Here is a 25,734-nt window from a genome sequence, read left to right as displayed (position 1 = left end):
GTTAAACTACCGTAGTTTGAGTAGAGTAGTTAAACTACGTCCAAGTCTGGTAAAATTATTGTGGTAACACGAGTTCCTAGGCCGAGCACATGCAGGCAGTGGGGACCGCCACGGCGGCGGCTTTGCGGACACGAGGCGAGGCCGCATTCCTCGAAGAGGGCGGTGCATCTCTCGCCCTTCTGGGTTAATCTGCCGCTGGCACACCCTTTGGAGGGATTGTGGACGCGACCCATCCCTGGGCTAAGCCACACCATCTACCTTTGGGCGCGTCCATTTCCCGCAGGCTTTATAAGCCTGCCCCAAACCCCCAAAAGAGAGAAACGGGGGGGGGGGGGGGGGGGGGGGGGGGCGGGGGTAGCCGGGGAGACTCTCACTGGGAAAGGTCTTGTTCTCGGAGTCTCTACTTTCTTTTGGCAGCTTCCCCTCTCCCATGATTCTGCATAGTATGGCAGCGTGGGCCCCTCCAGGTGAATTTGCCTAGTAAGGCAGCACCGCCCTTAGGCTTTTAGTTTCTTTTCTTTGTTGGCCGACGGTCAAACGTGCTAGCGTATTCGTCAATAAGCAGGTGATTCTACAAACCCAGAAACATCGTCTAGTACTATGTGGTACCCCGACAAAAGGGAAACCCAGAGTATAAGTCAGAGTTCCTATATAACTGTAAGCACATATATAAGTATAAGTTCATATGTATATATAGGAGTTGATATAAAAGTAGAAGTTGGTTGGTTGGAGTTCATAGTGAAAAAAAAAAAAAAAAAAAAACAGGGCGACTGGACTGGGACGCAGAAGAGAGGCACACTGGACTAGGGCGCACATGAAGGCTCCCTACGCTGGACAAGCAGCGCTTGCTGAGTGTATCTCTATTTGTCCTCGCCCTCCTGCTATTTTCACTATGAACTCCAACCAACTCGTCCAAATGTCCACCCTAATTACGGAAATAGCCCGCGCTGCTTTTTGGTAAAAAATAATTCCAAAATATGGAAGCCCAGTAACCTTTCCACTCTAGGATATACATTTTGCCTACAAGTTTGCAATGCTTACGGAGAATGGAATTGGAAAATTCGAGCCGTAGCTAAAAATGCATTAATACAAACGAGTCGAGGAGTTAATTATCGTTCGCTAGCTTTATTAAAAGAGGTATTGCCAAGCATACGCCGTTTAAGAGCATCAAAGATATATTTTCATAACACATCGTATTGCCAGAGTACCGAAGAGGAACGATGGAATTACCAAAACTTATTTTGTTCTCAAACTTTTCAACCATTACCCCTAACACAATTATTTAAAGTTTGGGACGAGTTTGCGCTTTTGAATTGGCCATGTTTCCAATTTAAGCTTTGGGATTCGCAGGCGTCTGATTATCTTTCCAAACTTTGAGACGATTTGTGTTCTACACCTTTTGTTGGGGTGGATGGGTAGGAATAAACCACGCGCCGCTACTTGGCTTGGAATAAAAATAAAACATTTCGCACAACGGTCAAAGCGGTAAAGTAATACTGAAGTGACTGCTTCATCATGAGCCAGTAATGCCAGGCAAATTGTTCTACGCTGTAATATATTGGATTTATTTAAACGCTACCGGCGATTATTGCAATCACAAACATTTTCAAACATGTGGTTAAGTTTCTCAATATCGTGAATGAAAAAAACCAAAATATTCATTTGTGTGCGAAAAAAAAAAAAAGTTTGTCATTAATTCTACGTTTTTAAATCTGAACAGCCCACTAATTGGTGGCATTCAAAAAATAAAATATTCTCAAAGCTGTCTTTCTTTCGTTTTTGTCGTAATGAAGTTTTAACAAATACGACAACTCATAAAATAAAATGTAGGACATGAAAACCAGACGAAAATGCAACGCTCAGCTGATATAGAACTTTAGGCTGCATTCTCGTTTCCTGATTTGTCACGGCACTCCGATAAAAACGGCAGCGTAGTAGAAATGAGTTGTAGACTTTGTCTTACCCAACAATAAAAAAACTACGGGACGCCAGTTCCGATCATGAACCAGTTAGAAACCACAGCGTGTTTTTCGACGTGCATTCGACTTGCGTACGCATATCAGAGAGCGGCTCGAAAGTCGCTCTCTGATACGTTGTCTGGATAGTATGCGAGACATTGCGTCGCAGAATTTTGTTGTTAATGTGCAAAGCAGATAATTTCCAGCCATTCTATATTGGCACAGTGCACTTTGTAGTCAATAGAAGAAAGAAGTGTGGTCTATGAGCGCTTTTTATTGGCTAAATTATGCACAGCTCGTGAGAGTTTATATACGCCTTGTCATAAAACACTAGGCATGGAACTGAAAATAGCAGCCGATTGGAGAAACGAGGCGCGTTCGATGGTATCGAAGAGGACGAAGGTTGCGGTCCTGGTTCTGGCACTACCGGTGGCCAGCTGACCGACTTCCTCGAGGTTGGCCCTCGATTCGACGGCAGCGGGACACATGGGCGTAAAGAAAACGATAGCCAGGCTGGAGGACGCCCTCTCCAAAGTGGACCAGCTCCGCGAGGAAGCCAGGGAGACGACCACGGAACTGGAGGACTTTTGGGCCACGTGCAAGATATCCGAAAAACGTATTCGGAGCCTAAACGCAGCCCAGGCAAACCTGGCAGACGACTTTGAGGTGGTATACGAAATTCTATAGGGGAGAGGGAACAGGAACTCCAGGATCTGAAGCACGAGGCAGAGACAGGCGTGCACAGGTTCCACCAGCACATGGAGGAGGTCAATGCCTGCACGCACAGGGGCGGTAAACACTCTGGCAGGAGGGCGTGAAGCTCAGGGACCACATGCTTGAAAGCATGCCTCGAGGCGCAGCCACGGCAGCGCTGAACAAGGCAGTCGCCGTCGAGCGAGAGAACCAGCAGACGAAGCACCACGAGGAGATCTGTCTGCTCATAGACACATGGAGAGGGCCGGCTAGATGCGAAGCGACAGTGCCTCCAGCGCGATCAACACCAAAAGCAGACAGACCTGGAACGCAAGCACCAACCGCACGTCTGGGAGCACTCGTAAAACAGGACCGACTTCGAGAAGACGTCCGCTCGGGTGGTTCTCATTTGAACCCGTTAGCATTTGTACCTTCTCGTTTTTACCTTCTCATTTCAACCCAGCGCAAAACAACTTTCGCGTTTTTCCCTTTCTCATTTAAACCGTTCTCAAAACAAACTTTCAGGTTTTGACCCTTCTCAAAACGACTTTTCTCATTTTAACCTTTCTCATTTCAAAGTTTCTCAAAACATACTTTCTGGTTTTGACCATTGTCAGAAAGACTATTTTCATTTTAACCTCTCTCATTTCGAACCCAAATTAATCCAGCATCATGATTTCGCAATCTTTCTGCGGTATTTATGGCGAATTCGGGTAATTAATTGCCTTCGAGCCCTTGCCTGTGGCACCGGCGACCAAAAACGCGCCAGCGGCGCATCCCGTGACCCTCTCCACCCGAATGCAGAGCACAATGAACTGGCGTTTTTATTTGACTGAGTCGCGAGTGAGCTCTGTTAACTTCTTCTTCGATCATTCTATGGTACCATGAGCACGCTGCATACGCCAACAACATAAATTACGACTCTTTGAGATGTGTGTAAACAGAAGCGGCTTCACAAAACTTTTCAAAATATTGGCATTACCACAGTCTGTACAGCTGACAGAATATTAAAATATAAAATCAATGAAAGGGCAGATGTATAAATCAGTGTGGTGCTGCCCGCACGCGCGTCAAATTTCAATAAACTTCGTTTGGATTTTCGATTAACTGTTGCCACGGAGGCTTGCCAGCGTCGCTTTCCATACTCTGTTTACTGTTAGTACCTTTTTTGGAATCCTAGCTCAGTCTTCTCATTGCACCCACCCTCCTTGAAATTGTAATGCGTGTTCAAGTTTCAAACTGCATCACTATGCATACTTTTTTTTCAGCGGTGTAATAACTTGTCATTACAGAGTTATAAAATAAAGTGATGTATGATGCAGCCCGTGTCTCAGAGCAAACATACCTTGCTCAGGCTGGATAAATTCTTCCAAAAATGTTGACTTTCTTTGAAACATAAATTATCTTTCTCTTCGTTGCTTTTGCTATATTGTCTCAAAGCACAAAAGGGTGCCTGTCTCGATGGCTTCGTTTGCCACTCGAACCCGCTATTTGCCGCCTCAGCGAGCATTGTTTCGTTTGGTTCCCTATCCCGATTCGGATGTGACGATACCGGATACAGTCTGGCAGACAAGCCGCCCGACCTCTTGGAGCTCGGGAAAACTTCTGCTGGTAAATTGCCGGTACATGCCTGAGAAGCGCAACCCGAAAAGCTTGCACCCGCCAGCCTTTGACCACGCGAACGCTCTTGCCGAAGATATGGGAAAACTTTTTTTTCTGGGAAAATGACCACCCGAATTGGCCATTACAAGCAATAACACACGACTAGCACAATGATCCATCCGCTCCACACGACGACATCTTAACGACATACAGCGACAGAAGAGAAATGAAGTACCGAATCTGCGCTAGCACTTTTGAAACCACGTCACCCTGTGACCACGTAGCTACGTCAACAGTCTCGAGGTGGCACGCAGGCATAAGGAAAATTGTTTCATGTGCTATGCAAGAGATGGTGCCGCTTCGCTTCATTTTCAACCTTCATCCTTCGACTGTTTTTCCTTTTTTCTATACCTCACTACGGTGTTCAAATGACAACGGGTTCAAATGAGAAAGGGTCGAAACGCGAAAGGTTAAAACGCGAAGGGCGTTTTGCGAATGGGTTCAGACGAGAAGGGTTCAAATGAGAATGGGTTCAAATGAGACGGGTATAAATAAGAAAGGGTCGAAACGCGAAAGGTTAAAACAAGAAGGGCGTTTTGCGAATGGGTTCAAATGAGAAGGGTTCAAATAAGAATGGGTTGTTTCGAGATACACCCGTCCGCTTAGCTAGAGCACGAGATGGCGGCGTTCCACGTGCAGCTCCAGGACGCGATGGAGGGTGCCCGCAAGCGGAAGAACTGCAGCGTTGCTTTGAGCAGCTGACAGCGCCGCTGACAAAGTGTATGTACGTTATCGAGTGTATCATAGCTAAAGAAAACATGCCGATGGCTGTCACTGTTCATGTCATTGCAAGCGTGCTTGAATTCCCAGCGAAGTACAGCGACCAGCACGCGCAAATCTTTCTATCAGCAAGAAAGATATTCTCTCTCTTTGTTTTACATGTCATGCAGTTCAAACGGGCGTGGTTTCTTTTCTGCTACATCAGTTCACTAGTTTAAGCAAATGTTGACGTTTTGTTTGTGTGCTTAACTCAGATGTGCGCCTATCTGAAATACTCTACTCAGGATACGGTACTTCAAATACTTTTGGTGATATTTTGGTACAATCCAAATACACGTAGTCCAGAATATTTGCCACCGTACCTTAATTACATTTCTCGCTATCTTGTACTTAGTATCTGAAATTCATTGTGCAGCATTGAAAAAAATATTGCGCCGGAAGTATCTACGGAATTAGGGATCTTCAGACTGCAGGATAAAGCTGAACCCAATGCAAACCTGTAGCCAAGCGACCAAACACAAAACAGAAAACAAAGCACGAGTAAAACGCAGTCTCCAAATGCCAAACATAAAAAAAAAGATAAAACGAACAGCACCAAGTACGCCCACCCCTTTGTGTCATCTTGTCCTCTTGTGCACTTTCCTTTTTTTAAAAGCTGTTTTTGAACGGCACCCCACTTTTGGAGCTAGCAAAGTGCTGGGGACGTCTTCCGGATTTTACACTCAGACCCCACCATTTGTCTGGAACTAGAGTGGTTCCGTCAGCGGAGGATTGTGACGCCAACGCTTGGTACGAGCACAATGAACTTTTTTGGGAAATCGCCGGTTCAGGGGGTTCCAGCACGAAAATGTGCATCCCTCAGTCAAAGAAGCTACATTTTGCTGGCTTTATCAAGCTGGAATAGCCTAGATTGGGATTCCCTAAATCTCCTTGTGTACCTGTTGTGGCTTAACCTTTGCTCCAAATCTTGTCCGAAGGCGTTTCTTTCATCTTCTTCTGAATGCGCGCATTATTTGATACTCAAAATCCTTTGAAACCAGTTTTCCGCTGGGTAGAGTCATTTATCTTGACCATATTGACCCCGATGCGTCAAGAATGGTTTGAACTGGCGCAGAAGGGAATATGGGAGGGGGGTCTAGAGGCGGTTTTGAGGACACTCTCCTGTGTTTCCCTCTTAACCTTCCTATTTTTTTTTTTTCTAGAGTTCGAAGGTACGGGTGCTCCTTTTCGCTTTAGACTGAGGGGAAAGGGGGGAGGGGTGCAGCGAAAGATGCTACTGTCCTCGAATTCGATGCATCTTCTGAGCGTGCAAGTATGTCGTTCACTCGCGCACTCATCATCAAGCCTGGCTGCCTGATCAACCTCTAGTTAGGCCCTTATGGATATGCAATGGCGGACAACATGTCAAGTCCCACTAATCTAGGCCGGACATATTGCGAACTTATTGCGGAATGGGTCATTAGCCGAACCTGCCATCAGACTGAAGTACGGCAAGGGCCATGTCTACAATACGTGAGTCCCGTTTGTTTCTAAAATATGTCGGCTCGCATAATGTTGTACATACGGAATTATTTCGGAGTAAGCTTCAGTTGCAGCAGCTCGGGCGCACCTTGGAGGTCATTAAGATTACAGCATATGTGATTTTCAGAGAAGTCGTCAAAAATAGAGCAACACTTTTTGACTTTTTATTCTTATATTACCGGCCTGCAAAACATGCCAAGTATCTTTGAATGTAATCCAATTACTTTTTGAAAAAATTTGTACTGTTCTCAAGATAGTTTGTACTAAACGTAACTTCAATACTACTCTAAATACATTTTCAAATGGGTATATCGTATCCTATCTTAAATAAATTTGTAGAGTGTTTGGCACAATCTGTATTCGCTGTTTCGAGGAGTTTTTTTTTAATTTTTTAGGGAAGAGTTAGTGTTAGCAGTCTACTAGCGCCACCTACACGCGCCGTCAACGTAGTGGCAACGAGTGAGACTACTATGATTAGGAGGCGGATTAAGAGCAGTGCGATGTATGGGGAGACAGTGATTGCGATCCGACTTTTCTTTAAGCTCCCCACACAAGTTACAGTTAGCTAATCAGCCGTTGATCCTTGTATATTTGACATTTCAGTTATTTCATGCAGAATTGCATTTAACGGAGGCTAGGTCAGATTTCACGTTCGTCTGGAGAGTGTGTGGCACGTCACGTGAGAGAACGGTGTCAACAGCGTTATCGGATCTAATAACGTGTTCAGTCAAGTCGCGGTGGAATGTGACGCCCGGTCACGTGACCGCGTCGTGTGACGTCCTGCAACGTGAAGCCATGGGGTCACGTGACACATTAGCACGCCACGTTACCACTTTGCGTGACTTCAAGTCACGCTACATTACGTCGTCAAGTGGTGTGTCGCAACCTGCATGACGTCGCTTGACAACATGACTTGACACCGGGGCGTCACTTGACCCGGTCACGCAACCTCTGGTTCCGAGACGTTATTACGTGACGTGTCACTGTATCACGTTACGCGACGTCCATCGACACCATGAGTTGATACTGTGACGTCACGGGACCACGGCGCATCACGCCACGTTGTTAATACATAAGCCCCCCCCCCCAAAAAAAAATAAATAAATAAAAAAAAAACATCTCGAAAATCTTCTTTTCCTTTTACGTTTCAATTCTGCCCATTGCAGTTTGGTCAACAAATCAAAATGCAGCTCTCAATATTTTTCTTAGTTTGTTCGCTTTATCCCTCAAGTGTTTTAATATTTTACACACCCTAGCCATCATCGGGTCAAAAAAAAATATTCAAAACACATGTATCTACCTAACGTGCATATGGAGGCAAGTAAAGTAATGCCTTTGAGCGCGTTACCTCTAGAGAATCAAGGAAACGCAAGCCCTGCATTATAGTGCTTCTGATGAATAATAAACCCCCCAGAATTCATAAGTAGATTTGCATGAGTGCACCTGTACAATGTAAAACATGGACAAAAAAAAGAAGAAAAAAAAATGGCCTACCAAAATTATTGAATAAAAAAAGTACGCCATCCACCCTGGATACGTTTTTAGTTTTCTTGTGTTTGGCAAGGTTAGTGCAATCTTTCTCCAGCGGTCTGCTCTACGCCCGAACGCAATGCGGTGCCCGAGCAGATGCACCTGCCGCCCAGCGAAGCCCCGCCGCCGGACAGGTGCAGGCGCCGTCTCCCCTTCTCCCGTTCCCGACGTCCCGAAATAGCCAAGGAGAGCTGCGCCCACGCAGTGGTCGAGAACCAGACGTGCTCCCGAGGATTCCTCACCGGGAGCGCCGGTATCGATCGGCGCTGATCCCGTCGCCTCATAATCGTCGGCGTTGATTGAGGACGTCACGTAGACTCTCGCTCCTTCCCGTTTTCCCACGGGAATTAAGCCGCGCGCAAATGAAGTCGCCCCCTTCGCGCTTCCTTCGGTTTCCGGTTGTGCGCGAAGAGCGCCTGGCGGTGAACGCGGCACGGAAATTGTCCGGAATAACCGGAACGGAAGCGGACAATCTGGCGGGCGTCTTTACTGGTGCGGTCTGCACGCGGGTCCGGGATGAAGACGAGAGTTGAAATACGAGAGCTTACTGGCCCTCGTGTGGCGTGCGACGCGTTCTTCCAAAGGGATTACATTTTTTTCCTCTCGCGGTGCGCGGAAGCTTATCGCCAGGTGCCCTAGCAGATTGAGCGTGCAAGGGATGGATTCGTGGAGCGTGTACATAAGGTCTAATAACGGGAGAGGACTGGAAAAGCCTCCGGTTATGACGAGGTGTGAAACATGGCCTGGGAGGGTTGGACGGGGGCCTCCACGTCCGGCTCATGGACATAGTCCATGAGCGTGCCAGTGAAAGAGGATTTCATCTTTACGTAAGGGCTTCTCCAGACGTCCACGGGATGGAGTGTACTGCGTACCACAGGGGCGCAGCCACTGGGCTGTGGGGCTTATGGTGAATTCCGCTCGCAGATCTCGAGCGCTCCAAAAGCGCTCCATTTGGAGCGCGCATATTCCGCTCGCAGATCTGGCTCAAGTTGGTCATCTTCCGCTCGTAGATCTCTGGCAGCGCCCGCTCCACGGAGCGCCCAAAACTCCGCCGAACTTGCTCTGCGGGATTTCATGGATCTCTCCGGAAATTGACAGAGCGGCCCACGTGATTTCCGTCTAAATCGGCGGTGCGCATGCGCGGCGAGGTTGGAGAGATCGGCCAGATCGGCGGGCCGGTCGGTGGAGTTGGATCTGTTCGGGTGCGTCGGTTGTTTACTCTGGACTGTGACGGCTCGAACGCTTCTACCTCGCGTAGATCAGGGATAAAAAGCCGAGAATGTGGAGCGTGGCAAATCGTAAGCGCTGACATCTGTGATCACCGAGGAAGAACGACAGAAAAGCCGGAGGCAGACGCAAGGTTAGGCCTATTCATTCTGCAGCCAGTGATTGTTTACCTTTTTACACTGCACTCCATCGGCGTTTTCCCGTGAAATAAAGCAAGATGTGGTTAGGCAACGACCGCGCAAGTGATGGTTTGTTACCTCTGTGTTTATTAAAGTCGTACTAGCAATCTGAACTCCACCGCTGGCAATCGCTGTCCGTGCCCCGCCGCTTCGAGGCGGCCGAAAGGTATGTGACGGTGCCGAACGCGGACGTCTTCGCTATTTGTGACATGGGCGTCGTGGTACGTATAATTCCGCCCGGCCTGTGTCGCGTGTTACTTCTGCAGCTAAGCAGTGACAGTCGTCACTGGTCGTCGGAAAGATCAGCCGGCTGAGGCGTTGGTGGGCTGGTCAAGTTCGAGCAGCGGCCATTTTGAACGGCGGAAGGAGAAGGGGTGGGGAGGGGTGTGGGGGAGGTCGCTCCGAAAATGCAAGTTTATCTTCCCCTCGTCGATACGGAGCGGGTCCCACGGAGCGGAATTTTGCCTCCCTCGCGGATTTTGGAAAGCGCTCCAGATCTACGAGTGGAATTCACCATTAGTTTATTGAGACTTGAGCCCAGTGTTGCAGAGATAATCGACAAAAAATTTAAGATAAGTTGCTATGTACCTGCTTTATAGTGTATTTAGAGTACTACTCAAGTTACTTTCACTGCAGAGTATCTTCAGCAGGCTGCAAATACTTAGCAACGTAGTTCAATTGCTTTTGAAGATACTTCCGCATTGCGCAATTTGTATCCACTTTTGTGACGTCCCTAGAATGATTTATTTGCAATGAAAAGAAGCGAGCAAATCCGCGGTGTTACTTTATGCTGTCCCAGTACAACGAACAGTATCTTTGGTACATCTTTAAGATTACCTTTTTAAGACGCCAGAAATCCCTTATTGGGATGGTTTTATGATGCGCACCTTGAACGCGTCGTTTTACTTAGCGCCATAGCCGCTATATCTGACGTTCACATCAAATTTTTAATACACAAAATAATTAATTAATAACACTGCGCTTGCCGGGTGCTCTTTGGCTATGTTGTTCATACGCTGCATGAGAGATAGCTACACTTCGAAAAGAAAGCCACAAGCCACACGCGGACACGGAGAAGCACTGCTGTCTTTCTCGCGGTTGTCCTTTTCTTTATTTTTGCCTAATACTAAGCTCTAGAAGTGCGTTCACAGAAGAGGACATGATTTTAAGAGGACGCTTCGTATTCCTTTTGAGAACAGAACCCATCCTTCTCGTAGCCTGTTTCATGCATTGTGGAAATCTTTGTCTTCATTACTCAGGGTCGAGGTATCACCTTTCCCCACAGACAGCATTTCAGATAGTACCAGAATGGCAAGAAAGCGACATAATTGCCGTAGCGAAAGCAAACATAAAAAACCACCCACAGAACATTTTTTTCCAAGTGTCAACTCCCCCAGTTCTTTCTGTTTTTGTTTTTCTCTGTAAGCAATTCACATGTGCATATTTGCATCTGGCTTTTTTCTTGTTGTATCTTCGGTCGTTTCCACATCAAGTTTGTGATCGGTTGAACTTTGAGGTGGGGTGTGCCGACTCCTATTCCAGTAAAATATTGATTGCGACAAGTTTTTCTTAAGGATTGAAAAATGTATTTGAGATAATGAGCGCAAGATACTCAGAAATGAAAATAAGATAAAATACCAATTACTCTTAATCATAAGTATCTGCAAGATACCAAATGACCAGCAAAAGTAATTGAAATCCAGTATCTTGGGTAGAGTATTTGAGATAGTCTGCCAGCCCCCGCCCCCAAAAATATTCACGCCGTCTTGTTATTTTTCTGCGCTTTTAAGGTTTTCATTTTTTCTAAGAGAGCGAAAATTTTTCCATGGTACGAAATTGTAGAACTACAAAAACTAGCGTCGATTTTGAAGAAATGTTTATGGATCTCATATTTTTGTTGAAATCAAAATAATCACAAAGAAAAACAGACGAAGTAGCCCATTATCAAGATTTTGCGGCGAATCAGAAGTGTCAAATGGAAAATAATACGTTTCGACATGCAAACAAAATAAATAAAAAGACATTAAAGTTTAAAAGTAAAACATTTTGTTTCGTGCGTTCTTGCGAGTGGCGGCAAGGCCTGGGATTGGCTGCAAGTGCAATGACCGCAGTCTCTATACGTCCCAATTCACGATGATGAAACACTTGTCAGCGCTTTGTGTTATCTAGTTCCCTCAGTCGTCCTCGTCTCAAGGGGTACCACACTTTTGAGTAGCTAATGCCAACTCGCCCAACAATCTGCACTAAAAGAAGCCCACTTATTCGGGGAATTTCCGCTCCGTTTATAAACCAGGCTCCCGGACGTACGCAGTTTTTTAGAAGCACGCGTCCAGCAAACAGGAGCAATCTAGTGAATGAGGCAGTGTTGTGCCAGATGATCAACAAAAGTATTTAAAATGAGATACAAAATACCCATTAGAAAATGTAATTAGACTAGTAATTTTAAGTCACATTTAGTACACACTATTTTGAGTAAAGCCCAAATACTTCGAAGAAAGTAATTGAATTACATTCGAAGATACTCGGCAAAGACGTTACAAGTTGATAACATAAGAATGTAAAAAGGGAATGCTCTAGTTGTGATGACTTCTCTCAAAATAAATATTTGCTGTAATCATTATGACTTTAAAGAAGCGACTTAGCTGCTACAATCTTGTGAAATATTTAAGGATATGCAACATAATCGGTACCAAAAGATTTTGGGAACAAGGGCGTTTCACGTGTTGTGGGCATGGCAATGGCGTGCTTTAGTTCGACGCCCGGTTCAGACTCATGACGCATTCCACAATAACTTCGCAATATGCCTTGATGCGATTCGGCGGACGTGACACAGTCCAGCATTGAATATACCTTACAGCTGAACTAGAAGTTGATCAGGCAGTCAGACTTGATGATAAGTACCCGAGTAAACGTCAGACGTGAACGCTCAAAAACAAAAGAAAAAAAACAAAAAACAAAAAAAAACAGAAGAAACATCGTCTATAAAAATTTAAAAAAAAAATCAGCAGCAGCCATTGTTGCTGATCAACGATCAAGAGCGAGTATTTAGTCTTCCCAGCCAAGGCCGGGGAGGAGCGCCTGTGCTTTCACACTGTCCAAAGAATGTTAGGAAGGTCAAGAGGGAAACACAAGTGACACAAGAAAGTGTCCACAAAACCGCTTTCAATCCTTGGCTTCGTCCGACGGAAAACTGGGTGGGGGGGGGGGGGGGGGGGGAGTGGGGGGGGGGGAGATTCTGAGAATGAAACATTGTGCGCATTCGGGAGGAGGTAAGGTAAACGATTTTGAACGAGCTTAGGAAGAGGCTTGGGGGAAGACCAATCTAGGTCTCTGCAGCTCAATAAAGCCAGCAAGATCTAGCTTCCTTGGCTGAGGGAATGTTTGCGCTCACTTCAAAAAGAGCTCGCGCCTTGTCGTACCAATAACACCTGAACCGGTGATTCCTGAAAATGTTCCATTCTGACCATACCGAGCGTTAGCGCCACAATGGGGAATTTTCGTAGATTGTTTACGCCGTCCCGCAACGCTCTTCGCAACCCGCTGCGATACCCGGAACTCTATCAAGGCCACCGGCGCGCAGGCGCAGTAGTGGCCTCTTCGTTGCAGATGGCTTGGCAGAGGGGGAAACGTGGTCCACGGAAACTCTTCCGCTGACGGAGCCACTCTAGCTTTAGGGATAGGTGTAAAATCAAGATGACGTCACCAGCACTTTGTTAGTAGCAAGCATGACTTACCATTCAAAAACAACTTGGATAAGCAAAAAACGGAGATGAGGATAAATAAAGGCGGGCGTACTTGGGGCTATTCATTGGGGTTTTTTGTTGCTATTTGAAGCCTGTGTTTTTCTCGTGCTTTGTTTACTGTTCCGTGTTTGGTCACTTGCCTCCAAGTCTGCAATCGGTTCTGCTTTGCCCTGAAGTCTGACGATCCCTAGTTCCGCAGGTTGTACCGGCGACAAATATTTTCGAAGGGGGAAAAATGTTTTTGGGATACTGAGTACAAGATAGTGAGAAATGTAATTTAGATAAAGTAGCACATACTCTAGACAAAATCTATTTGCAAGCTACCGAAATACTACCGTAATTATTTGAAATACAGTATTTTGAGCAGAGCATTTAAGATAGGCACAAGTCTGGTGAGACAATAGAGGTTACACGATGCCCGAAATATTTTTTGTTTTACCAAACTTTGTAAATATGAATTGGTTTCTTAGTACGTAACACGTTGCGTTTAGTGCCATGGGGTCAAGGTGGGCGGGGCAGGAAACGGGTCTACTGCAGAGAGAGGTGATGCCACAGAGGAATGTGACCTCTTGAGCCAAGCATTGTCGAGGTATATTTTGTTGACCTCAAAATTTTTATTTTACACGATACCAAAAACAAAAACAAAAAAGAGATCTAGTGTATGTCTGTTTTATATATAAAGTTTTTGTTGTTTTTTTTCTGGGGGGGAGGGCTTACATGCTGCCCCCTCCCCCCCCTCCCCCCCCCCCCTTTAAATCCGCCACTACCGTGCAGTAGCAGTCTCGACTGATTTCCCGGAGAACACCGGAATGCAAACGACTGATGTTTGTTTACGGAGGGAACCCGGCGAACGACGAAGCGGGAAAGAAAATGAAGACGACGAGGGCGAGAGTGAATTCAAAGCCCAATACTACCCGTCGCCTTGCTCTTCCACAACACTCATCAAGAAGACAACAAAACACGGAGCATGCGACGCAACGATAATCCTTACGTTTCACGCGCTCACGATACGCTCAGTGTTGCATCGCAGACTTCGTATTCAGTTTGAAGCATTGTCTAAGCTATTTCTCTGAGCACTTTTCGTAGGTCGCACAGACGGGCTTTCGAAAGCGTAAAAACTGAAAAACGTACGAAAGTTAAAAAACAAAAAATATAGGAAGAAGCTTGTGCAGCAGAAAAGCCGGCGTCGGTAGTATGAGACGGCAAAAGCCTGATTGGTCGATAGACTTATAACGTCACAGCCACACGACCTCGCAGGGAAATTGCAAACAACATACTCACGTGCACGTGACACGTGACGTCACGTGACGTGAATGAAAGTGATCAAAACATACCATGTAACGCGAATTAAAGGTGGCCGATTTCACTTTATAAGGTCATTCATTGGCCGTGAAGAAACAATTCGAAGAATTTTGGGCGGATGCGGGATTCGAACTCATGTTCGTGTTTAGGTATGTGTCACGACTTTTCGTTTGCGAGCCGGACACGCTACCCACTAGGCCGCGTGTCCGCGCGCCTTCTGAAGGCGCGGACACGCGCCCGCGCCTTGGGAACGAGCGGCGGATTGCAAGTTTAGCTATCGCGTTCCACTTTTAAAAGCGAAGCTTAAGCGTCCTCCTGTAAATTTTATTACGAGCGCTTTTGTTTGCTTGGTTCGTTCCGAGGATTCTAACGGTACGAGGGAGGAGGAGCCTCACGATCATAGAGCGTACAAATTCTTCTAATAAAAACGATGTGTCTTTGTGAAATGCAAGAGATTAAAAAAAGAGCAATAACCGAATATATCGCAAAAAAAGTAAGTAGGACAAACAGTACTTGGATCTTTTCACTGCCTCTCCCTCCAAATTCGGATTTGCTTTACGATGACACACTGCCGTATTCGAGTGCTGTAAGACCAGAACCGCCGCCAGTACGCCAAAAAGTGATGCGGTCGTTTTTTTGGGCGCTGAAAATTGATCCCAACTGTATTATTTATTTTTCTAGAAGGTTCACCCCAGGAGGCGGGGTGTATTTGAGTACGCGAAACGCAATCGGAGAAGAGCCGTTTCGTCAGGGACTTCACCGCTGGATCTGCAGATCGAGGAAGATCTTCTTTGATGTAAGCAGCTTAAAAGTCGGTTCAGCGTTGTTTTCTCAAAACATGCTCCTTTTGTTGCACGCTAGAGATAGTCTCAAATTACTTTTATAATGAAAGCCTCGAGTGCGGTGCGCCCTCCAAACAAATGACAATAATTACAGCTCCCCTGCTTTTAAAGCTACCACAAAGAAGTATGCATACAAAACTGCCATTTTTTTTTTAAATGAAAAATGCGGTGGTTTGAGGCCTCGAGTTAGCCTAGGCAAAAGTAAGACACTCAATTAAGACTCCAAGTTGGGCTAGTTTGTTCTGATTTATAGTAGGTTTCTTCGCCCAAATCACAAAGGTAAAAAGTGAGAGGCAACATAGTACAAGGCGTAGTTTCAGCGAACATTTTATTAGACGTCGTGTAATAAAATTTTAGTTATATCAAAGTACGCCCTGTCCTGTGCTGCCTCTCAGTCTTTGACGTCGTGTTTTTCAGCGTAATCCCTCAGTATCAGATACTTAACGTATACTACATCATGTATACTAACGTTTTGAACCTTTAGATGGTTCACAAAAAATGGCTTTTCAACGTATCGCGCTGCAATTTAATATACTGGTGCGACAAGGTGGTGTAAACTGGGAGTCAAAGCATCAACAAACGGACTTACCCTGTTAAAAAAAAAAAAAAGTTTTCGGGTTCTTTGTTGCGGTATTTGCAGACGGCGCTATGATTGGGCTCGGATAGCTGTATTCGTCGCCGACAGATGTAAGAAGTGTCGAGCGCGCCAGCATAGAGCTCAGCAGACGATCTTAGGAAGCCTTTCATTCTGCCCGCGCGTGTCACTCTAATGTTCAGTTCTCAAAGTGCGAAAATGCATTCATTACAGAAATGAATTTAATAAAAAAACAGGAATTTATATCCGTCATGGTTCTCCATTTTTGTTACAAAAATTATCGGTCGAGGCGCTGCACTACTTTCGTGTACGACGTTGCGCCATCTTTCGGCAGCCAATACAACCAAACGAACCCGGCAAAGACGCCGACTGCGAATGTTGCAGCAGATAACCTGAAACAAGTTTTTTTTTAATTTTTTTATTAAGGTTGATGTTTATTGTTTGTTGATGTTTTCGCTCCATGATTTTACCGCCTAGCCGCACTTCTGTAGAAAATCGCAGCGCGATACGTTGAGAGACCGATTTTTGCGGACCATCTCGAGTGGGTTCGAAGCGTCAGTCTACATGCCGTATTGGCAGCAGCCAACGACCAGGCGGCGCCAGCAGAGTGAGAGCCCACGGTTATACTCTGTCTCGTTTTAACTCGGCAGAGGCTGAACGCTACGCCCTGCACTGCGTTCCGACTGCCTCCGATATGTGCTACGTATACGAGCACAACGAACATATATTGGAGCATGACACAGCAAAAAGCCTTCTCCGCCGTAAAAGCGCACTCCGGCATTACACGTTCCCGTGCCTCACTCCGAAGTTCCGATTGGCCCGCAGGAGTCTTAGCTTCCGTTGTATCGACATGTTACATGCCCTCTGCTTTCTGACCTACCCGGCATTTCTCGCTTCGGACACTAGGCTAAGCAACGCCACCAAAGTGTAATAGCTCACGTTTGAACGATGCAGCCACCACTTCCAGAAATACCCAATATGTTTCTTGCTTCAATCGCTAGATAGCGCCAAACCAAACAGCATTGCAGGTTGCCGATATACACCGTTCCAATATTGACGAGTCGTCAGCCCGGCGTCCGATCTCGTCAGCCCACCTGGCGCATGTTTGTCGCTTCGCAAAGCGAGCAATCATGGGCCATGCGCACAAACACTGAAAATTGAACCGGCCAGGAGTTTTCTTTTTTTTTTTTTGGAAAGGTCTATAGACACTTTTCCAAATTGTGAAATGATTGCGCACATAATCAACGCATCATTTCTAAATTTCGAAAAGGGTCTCTTTCGACGCCGCGATCCGTCCAAGTCCGTCGAGGAGCGCCGAAAAAAGTGCCTCGGCACTCGCCGCCTTTGCATGTTTGCCGTTCCCGGCTAAACCAACCTCGAGTAGAGAATGCGTCATGATCCTGCTCTTTTTTTGAGGTAGAACTACGTGTTTCTCCGCGCTTGAAAGGGGGTGCCAAGTTGCGAGGTTCATGTCACGAAAACGTGGTCACGGAAGTGACGTCAAACCAACGAGGTAGGGGCCTAAGAGCGATAAACTGGCAGCTGAAAGTGACCCCCGCCCGGCCGCGGCAACGGTGCACATCTTTGACCACTAAACACGTGACCTTATAGTTTTACGTCTAGATTTTACACAAAGTACCGCGCACAGATAATTTATCATTTATCTTTACTAACAGTTCCGACGGGATAAGTCATGTTTCGTTTGTTTTAAGTTTAAAATGGTGCTTTTATGACAAGAACTCGGGCAGCTTCGCAATGGCTCCGAGATGCCATCAGCCACGGTGCTGTATTTTGGGTTTTTATCGGAGCTAGGTACTAATCTCTGGGGCTAACAGTTAAAAAAAATATATATATATTTCAGCATGTTTTTGTTTTACAGCGATCGCAATACAAATCTCAGCTTAGTTTTGCATAAAAGCCTTAGGAATTGGTACGGTCACGTGTCTAGTGGTCAAAATTGTACGACATGGTGGCAGCCAGAGGGGGATCACTTTCGCCTCGTGAACAGGATACCAGTTTATCGCTCTAAGCCCCTCTACCTCGTTGCGCCACACAGACGGCCCTCTGTTGTCGAGAACCGCGCAGTACGCACGTGCGCACTTTCTTACCTGCTAGCTCGTACGTTCGCTCGCTTCAGAGCGACGCGCCCCTGTCTGATTGAAAGGGCGATAGACGCCCCTACGGCAGCGGCGATTCCTCTATCTTCGCTCATTGCTCCGAACAGCGGCCGGGCGGCCGAACTCGCTCGCTCCGCGGCACGAGCAGTTCACGCGACTCTCCCGCGCGACTCTGCGATGCGTTAAAGGGATGGTGAACCGAAATTTGGATTTCAGAAAACGATGCAGGAAATGTAGGCGGGACGCTACAGTCCCTACTACACTGCTCGTAAGGCGACATCTGGAATGGACGGCCGTATTTCTGGAAAAAGAGGTCGAGATTGAACGAGGCTGACGAGGCGCGTGAGGTCAACATAACTCGTTTCTTCCACTCTTCGCTTCGCCCCCTCAAGGCGGCGAGGCGGAGAAGACGCGAGGCCGTTCCCCCGTTCCCTCTCCTTCTCGGCTCTTCTCGGAGAAACGACGTCAACATATCTGTCAAATGCGCCTCTTTTTTTTTTTTTTTTTAGAAAAATACGGTCATCCGTTCGAGATATCGGTGATTGAGTGGTGTTTTTTTTGTTTGTAGCGTCCCGTTGCACGCTTCTGCCATCGTGTTTTGTGGAATCCAGATTTCGGTTCAGCATCCCTTCGAAGACAATCGCGCGCGATTCCGCGTATGATCCCAAAATATGGCGGCGCGGGGACCGGCATATTTGCCTCTATCGGACTCCGAACCACGGACATTCGCTTTTTGCGCACCCGACGTCGTCGGGCTGCAGGTGCCCGGTAACGTTTCTTCAGCTGCGGCCGTAGCTCTACGGAAATTTGGGCGGCGTAATAATTCCTCTGCAGCGACCAATTTTTTTTTTTCAGGGCGTGATTTGTTTAGACGGCAATAGGAAACGCGCAAAGACGACTAGCTCCATGACGGTGCACTTTTGGCGGTAGTTGATTGGCTCCGTCCGATCTTACCGTCGGCTGTGGTCGGGCTTAGTGTGAAGTAGACCAGGGTCGCTAAATTCGTAAAACGCAAAGTTGGAGCCGAAGTTGACGGAGCGTACCGACTGGCCTATCACGACGATGACTTCGGACTTTTTTCGCTGACGTCCAATCGGGGCACTCTGCGAACTTTCAGCTCCAACTTTGTGTTTCACGAGTTTAGGGCCCCAGGGGCCCTAAACTCGGCAATCACAAAGTTGGGGCCGAAGTTGACGGAGCGCACCGATTGGACTATCACGATGATGACATGGCACTTTTGTCGCCAGCGTCCAATCGGCGCTCTTCGCGAACTTTGGGCTGAAACTTGTGCCTGAGGAGTTTATAGGGCACCTGGGGCCCTAAACTCGTCAGATACAAAGTTGTAGCCGAAAGTTCGCGGAGCGCGCCGATTGGATGTCGACGAGAAAAACGCGAAGTCATTGTCGTGATTGTCCAATCGGCGCGCTCCGTCAACTTTGCCTCCAACTTTGTATTTGACGAGTTTAGGGCCCCTGCGCGCTTTCTTCGTACCAGAGAGTACACTTAAATTGAATGGCCAAGCGCAGAGGCGAAACGCTGTCTGCACAAACAAACAATCGCCAGATTTCGCCATTTTTTTTTTTTTTTTTTTTTAATTTTTGGGTAGCTGAAAAGTTCTCATCGGAGCTACTTGTGCGGCGGAAGGCGCTAATTTGGGGCTCCAACGTGGGCGATGACAGTCGGTGTTCCTCTATACCCCGTAGGCTCGAAAGGCGACAAAACCCCGACGCCACTTCCACCCTAAACTCTGTCGCGCAGTCTACTTCCGTTAGGCTGAGAAAAACTTATAAAGTTTAAAAAGTTTCAGATTTAGTTTTTTTTTTTTTTTAAATTCAATGTACGTTTCTTTCTTTGCTTTTATCTCGCAAAAAAACCGGCTGGTTTTTTAAATAATATTTTACGTATGAAGCTTTGTCTTGTTTGTGTGATACGTGATGTATTGTCCTTCAATCCAGGACCATTAAATGATCTTCGAGTTGCTTGCGCTTTTTGAACGCGGGAATAGTACTACCGCTAGGGGTGTTTGACCTGTTGCTGTCTTGGGAGTTTGCAACTGCCAAACGAAGGGGTGACACTCCATAAGCTATCTAAGTAGGCCTAAAGAGAACACTGTAAGCTTTCCATTTTATAATGTTATTGCGCGCCCATTCTTGTTTGCTTATAAATTATAAGTATCAGTTTTTGGAAACGCCCTCTCGCTATGTACAACGACCACGCGAAGCTGCACGTTTGTACGAGGGACTTGGTATTTCGACTCGACACTGTCTAACTGCTAGGGTGGAGTGCTCCAGTGGCCAAATCTGGCCAATCAGTGAAATGTAAGCGCCGAGCGTCGAGGGACGACGGTTACCGCGTTTTGAAGCAAAGTATACTTCATGTACCCACGGAGTTACAATACTCCTGCAACTCTCAAGTTACGACAGCGCCTCCGACGAGCAAAACTGAATATTTCTCAATCGCCTTTTTGATTGTATGTCATTGCGCTTTTACACGTTGCTCGAGGAAGCTAAGCTGGCAGAATTTTACTGGTGGATATAGATGTACAAAATAAAACAAGATATGTTAGAAAACATAGAGTTATTATAATGTACGCTAGATGTTCAAGTGGCGCTAGTGTGCTGACGCAAATTGAAGCAGACAGCAACCAGTCGAAAATTGGCTTCCGGTAATGCATTTCTATGGGAAAAAGTGAGTGCATTTTCTCTCTGCGCTCGATCATAAGAGCAAATATCCCGAATAATTCGTACGTACTAGGTAGCTTGGAACATTTCTCAGTCAGGCCGACGAAATAATTGGTCAGTTACGGTGTTTTTCTTTCAAATTCATCGCATTAAAAACGGTGCTAAAACAGCTTCGTACGTGTATTTATGTGCACTGTCGGACACTGTTAACGCGAACACGACGTCGGCGCTTTTCAGCGTGGGGGATATACGTGCCAAACGAACGAAGAACATCTGAAAAATTAAGAAAGACGGCAAGAACTACGCAGTAACACCGGATCAGTAACTACACGTGCATATACGATCAAAATTAATCGAAGGCCACGTAATCTATTCCTATTTTAAATAAGTAAGTACCGTTTTATTCTTTCTGCTCTGAGCGAAGCTGCTTGTTCTACGTTCAAAATATCACTCGCACGCTCGAAATCTTTGAGAACAAGTGCCCGATAAAAGCTGCTCGGCAGAGAAAACAATACGAAGAGACAACGTTTATAGCCCACGGACTTTATTCTCTACGTTTTGAATGTTTTTATCCGCTCATGCACGACGGGGTCATTTTCATACAGTGACAGGACTGGCATATTATCAATATATAAGCGTCACCGGATTGCTGGCGAGCCTTGAACACACTCTACATTCCTTTCGATTGTAATGTTGCTTCGAATCGTCGCTTGTTTCTACACACCTGCTGCGGAACACACGTTTGGGAATGAAATGTAGCGAAGTTAAAGATCGGTCACTGATGAAGAAAAATGCGCTAACTAAAGCAATTACACTTTTACAGTGTTAATCAAGGTACATACTATTCGGTACGACCCAAATAACCAAAGTGTTCCGTGTTATTTTCCTGCGAAGAGACAAAATGCACGCGCGCTTTCCCATAGGAATACACAGGAAGACTGGAAAAGTAGACTGGTTGCTGTCTGCTTCAATTTGCGTCACGGAAGTCGCGTAGACACTAGCGCCAGTTGAACCTCTAGCGTACATTATAATAACTCTATGTTAGAAAAGCATTATTTTTATTTTGATTGGACACTAAAAGCGCAAGTTGCATTTTTTTTTATAGTTTTCTATTTTTTTAAACGCTTTCTCACTGCGCACAGATAGATGCTGATTTATGCTCGTAAACGACGCTGCATGATCGAGCGCAGCAGGGCCGCTTTGTGCTCGATCGGAGCCTTACAAGTTCGCGTTTACAATCGCGCTCGCACCACAGGACCGAGTTAAACGGATCTATACGTAAATTTCGTCATTGGATTTGATAGAAACCTTAAAAATGCCCGCATACAACTCAAGTTTGCGGGACTTTCGAGAAAAAAAAAACATCAAACCGCATGTTTGGACGACAGGGCACACAAAACCCGATTACAAAGGAGAACCAGGATTTAACCGCACAGGGCAAGCCCGAACAATATACATCCAAAAGTGTGTGACACCTATTTACAATCTTTCGAGTGCCGACTGCGTGACCGTGCAGGTTTTAGGAAGCAAATGGCGGGTCACAGCACCAGACCGGACTGATGTTCCCAGGAAATGTGCTTCGTCATACATGTTGGTTGTGGCTATATTAGCTGAGAGTTTAAAATACGCACACCTGGACGTGTCGTAAGCATCACTCCGCATGCAATTTGATGGCCGCACAAAATAACGCCGCAGAACAAATCACTAAAGTCACGTGAAGATCATAGGTTACGCCTCCGCGCTTCTTCACATTCCAGAGACTACTCTTGTGAAAGTATCAATGGACCACTTCTATTGCTCCCTTTTGCGGTGAGCTCTGTTTCCGGAGCTCTAGCCAGCTCCTGGCCACGCGTACGTTTTTCGCAAGCGGTGGTAGCTGCCATCAATTTTTTATGCCATACTTTTAACTGTACGCGTGGCTGATCTCCAAGACCCTTAGGCTCTACCTTTCTTCCGAGGCATCGCGTAGATGCGAGGCGAGCAGACCTCGAGGAGATTGCGGTCGGGTCATCGGCGGCAATGGTGCGTGCCAAATTTATGGAAGGTCCTATACGGCGAAGCGATAGGTTTTACCAGCCGCTATGGCTAGTCGAGTCTGGGGATTTCGGGAATGAATATTGTTTTTGTAAACGAAAAAATAAGGAAGCTCGTTATGTAAAGCAATGGCGTCACACTTACAGGGCGCTGTTCCCTTAGCCCGAACGCCCGATAGGTCACGGGGATCAAAGGCTTAGCGTGTCGTAGTGTCTCCACGTTATGGTGTCCGGCTTTGAAAACAAAGCAGGCGTGATTTTGTTCCTTTCAAGTCACGCAGAAATCAAGCGATTTCGACGTGTGGTGGGCGCCCAATGGACTAGGTAGCCCAAAAAATTGCTCCTTCGAAAAGTTGCTAGCCATGAATCGAAAAGTGAGGCAATGTGTAAGGATTACCGCTCCTCTAAAGATTACAAAAGTTTTCTCAAAATCACATAAAAAAAACTCACTGAACAAAACATTATGTATATATTTGAGATTAGAAGATGTTGGGCATGTTTCGACGCCATCATTTCGTTGTTTTGTTTTTCTTTTTCAATAACGGGCATTACAGGATCTCTCCTTATGTACCGTCCAGCACTTAGCTCAAGCCCGCGCGCTCAAAATTCCTTAATCTCACACATTCGAATGTCAACCTGAAATATTCAAGATACTCCGTTGATTTCCGACGGTGCACTCGAGCCAAGCCTCCTTGCTTTTCGCCCGTACACTGCCTCTTTCGCCGTCGACTCCTGACATAATTTATGCATGGCGCCTAATTAGGTTACACGAAAGGAACAAGAAACAAAAATAAAACTCTCGGCGCACGACGCGGTATTTACTTAAGGCAGCGGACGGAGAAGCACACGGAAAACAAAACGTGGAAGAGGACAGGAGAGAGGCGGGATTTTATTGCTCGTTTCTACGCGTCGAGGTATGCCGGAATAGAAAAAAAAAATACTGCTCGAAAAAATAAAGATACTCCCCGCGTTTAATGTACCTCTTAACTCTTGCCATTTGACTATCATTTAGAACTTGCTCATTTCCAGATTTGGACGCCCTGGGCAGCTGGCATTTTTAGAACATTACTAATGAACGTGTGTACCGTTGGACAGTTAAGCGTGAAACCAAACACTGCATGAAAACTGGCGTTATAATGTAATCTGTCGAAGTTAACGACGTTTCTCTAACTGTTCTTTTTTATGAAGCGGAAAAAAAGTAAAAGGTAATTTAGGGTTAGGATAAATGTGACCCATTTGATAGCTTTTGAATATGACGTAAGGGTAACCAAGTGTGTAATCTCAAAGTGCAAATATCCGAACAGTCCATTTGGGAATAGAAATATTAAGCACTACCCTGCAGGGGCGAATTTCGGCAGAGAACCGTTTCCCTGGATATACCCCGGTTCACGCTTAAACTGAGACTAGAAGCCCCGCCCGCAGCGCGAGCTTTCTGCCCTCACTAACACAAGTGTGAACGCGCAGGAACGCGCAACCAAAGCACAGGAGAAGCCAGCGAGGTCGCTCTGAAGGCGGAACTTCTAGCCTGAGCGTAAGGGCCAGCGGAGTATAGTGAATAGTGCACAGCCGGTGCATAATCTGAGCGTAAAACCTTTGATGCACATCAAATTAAAAAATGTCGGCTTGATTAGCGGACAAAGAAGCTTGTATCATACAGAAAACATTATTGACGTGATCTCTCATTCATAAAACAATCCGTCTCGTTGTAATGATCGATCTTGGAAAACAAAATCCTCGCATGGTCCGCACTGCGTAAAACTTCAACTTTTAAAAATGCATAGACGGCGGATAGTAGAGCGGAAAGTTCTGAATTAGTTTCCAGCCTGTCGGTCGAACATTCCGAGAACCGTTCGACCAAGCCCACCCCGTCAATCCCTGGCTGTTCCCTTTCCCAAGTTCTTGGGGCGTCGCTCTATGCGAGGAAATTTGAGCCACATGTTCTGACGTCATGTCACATGACACTGTGAGGTTACGGTGTCGTTCTAGTGCCACGGGATACCATGACATTACGTGACGTCATGTCGCGTGACGTCGGTCACGTGACGTCAATTTGCTCGCTAAATGTAACGCGGGTAAAAGAATAAACGACTGTTGAATGTCTCCTAAACAATATTTTAAAAAAAACTGCAACAATTTTTTTACTTATAAAAAATAACGCTTTGTGTTAAGCTTTGTCGTCCATTACCTACATAACACGCGTTTTTGTTTTTTTAAAGCGCAATGGCAGTCGCTGGAAACATTAAAGAAAAACGAGCAGAGTTCACCCCGTCAACTCTCAGCCCGAACAAGCGGCCACGCTATTTGGTGCCACCTATATGCCGCCAATGTTCATCATAGCCACGCGTGAAGGTTGCAAAGCACCGGCCACACGCTGACCTTCGGTCATAGAAAGAGTTCGGCTACTCCCATCATTGGCCACTGGACTCAAAATACTAACCGAATGCTCGTCAAGACAACGATTGTCATGAGCCCAAGCAGCACCATCTAGAATAACGAAGGCCTCTGAACGCCCGACTCTTATTGCATGGAATGTCATCAATGTCCGATAAAGCCGACTCATGAATTGGCCCCGAGACTGATGCCGAGCGTCCTTGGACGCTCTGATTGGGCACGAGGCTAGGCCGAACACTGACGCAGCACTCGTATCCAATCGGCGTCTTCGCTCGATTTCGCTCTCACGACGTCAAAATTCTGGTGCACAGGCTTTGATTATCTAGGTGATGTTGGCCCAAGTCCAGTGCTCACGCAGTGCTTGGGTCCAATGTAAGAGCTGCATTCGAATACCGTCACCGCGGGTGCCCCACATCAACAATATATCTCACGACTACTTCATCAAGTTTTCCGAAGTAGAAACTGAAAGCTAAGGAGGCAGTCCGCTTTTAACCTTGAAATTATAACACGATCGAGAAGTTTCTTGGTCAGCGGGGTCGC

At 46.2% G+C, this 25,734-nt stretch overlaps 1 protein-coding gene across 7 annotated transcripts in view; it reads right to left on the bottom strand.

Moving 5' to 3' along the window:
• The window catches only part of LOC8043509 (inactive dipeptidyl peptidase 10), a 546,782-nt gene that overhangs the window by 83,352 nt on the left and 437,696 nt on the right, over window positions 1-25,734 (bottom strand). The gene's annotated exons all lie outside the window — the stretch shown is intronic.

Source organism: Ixodes scapularis, unplaced genomic scaffold (assembly GCF_016920785.2).
Source record: "Ixodes scapularis isolate PalLabHiFi unplaced genomic scaffold, ASM1692078v2 PGA_scaffold3__209_contigs__length_174095766, whole genome shotgun sequence".
Taxonomy (NCBI): domain Eukaryota; kingdom Metazoa; phylum Arthropoda; class Arachnida; order Ixodida; family Ixodidae; genus Ixodes; species Ixodes scapularis.
The sequence above is the reverse complement of the archived record's forward strand: the minus strand, read 5'-3'. Positions and strand labels throughout refer to the sequence as shown.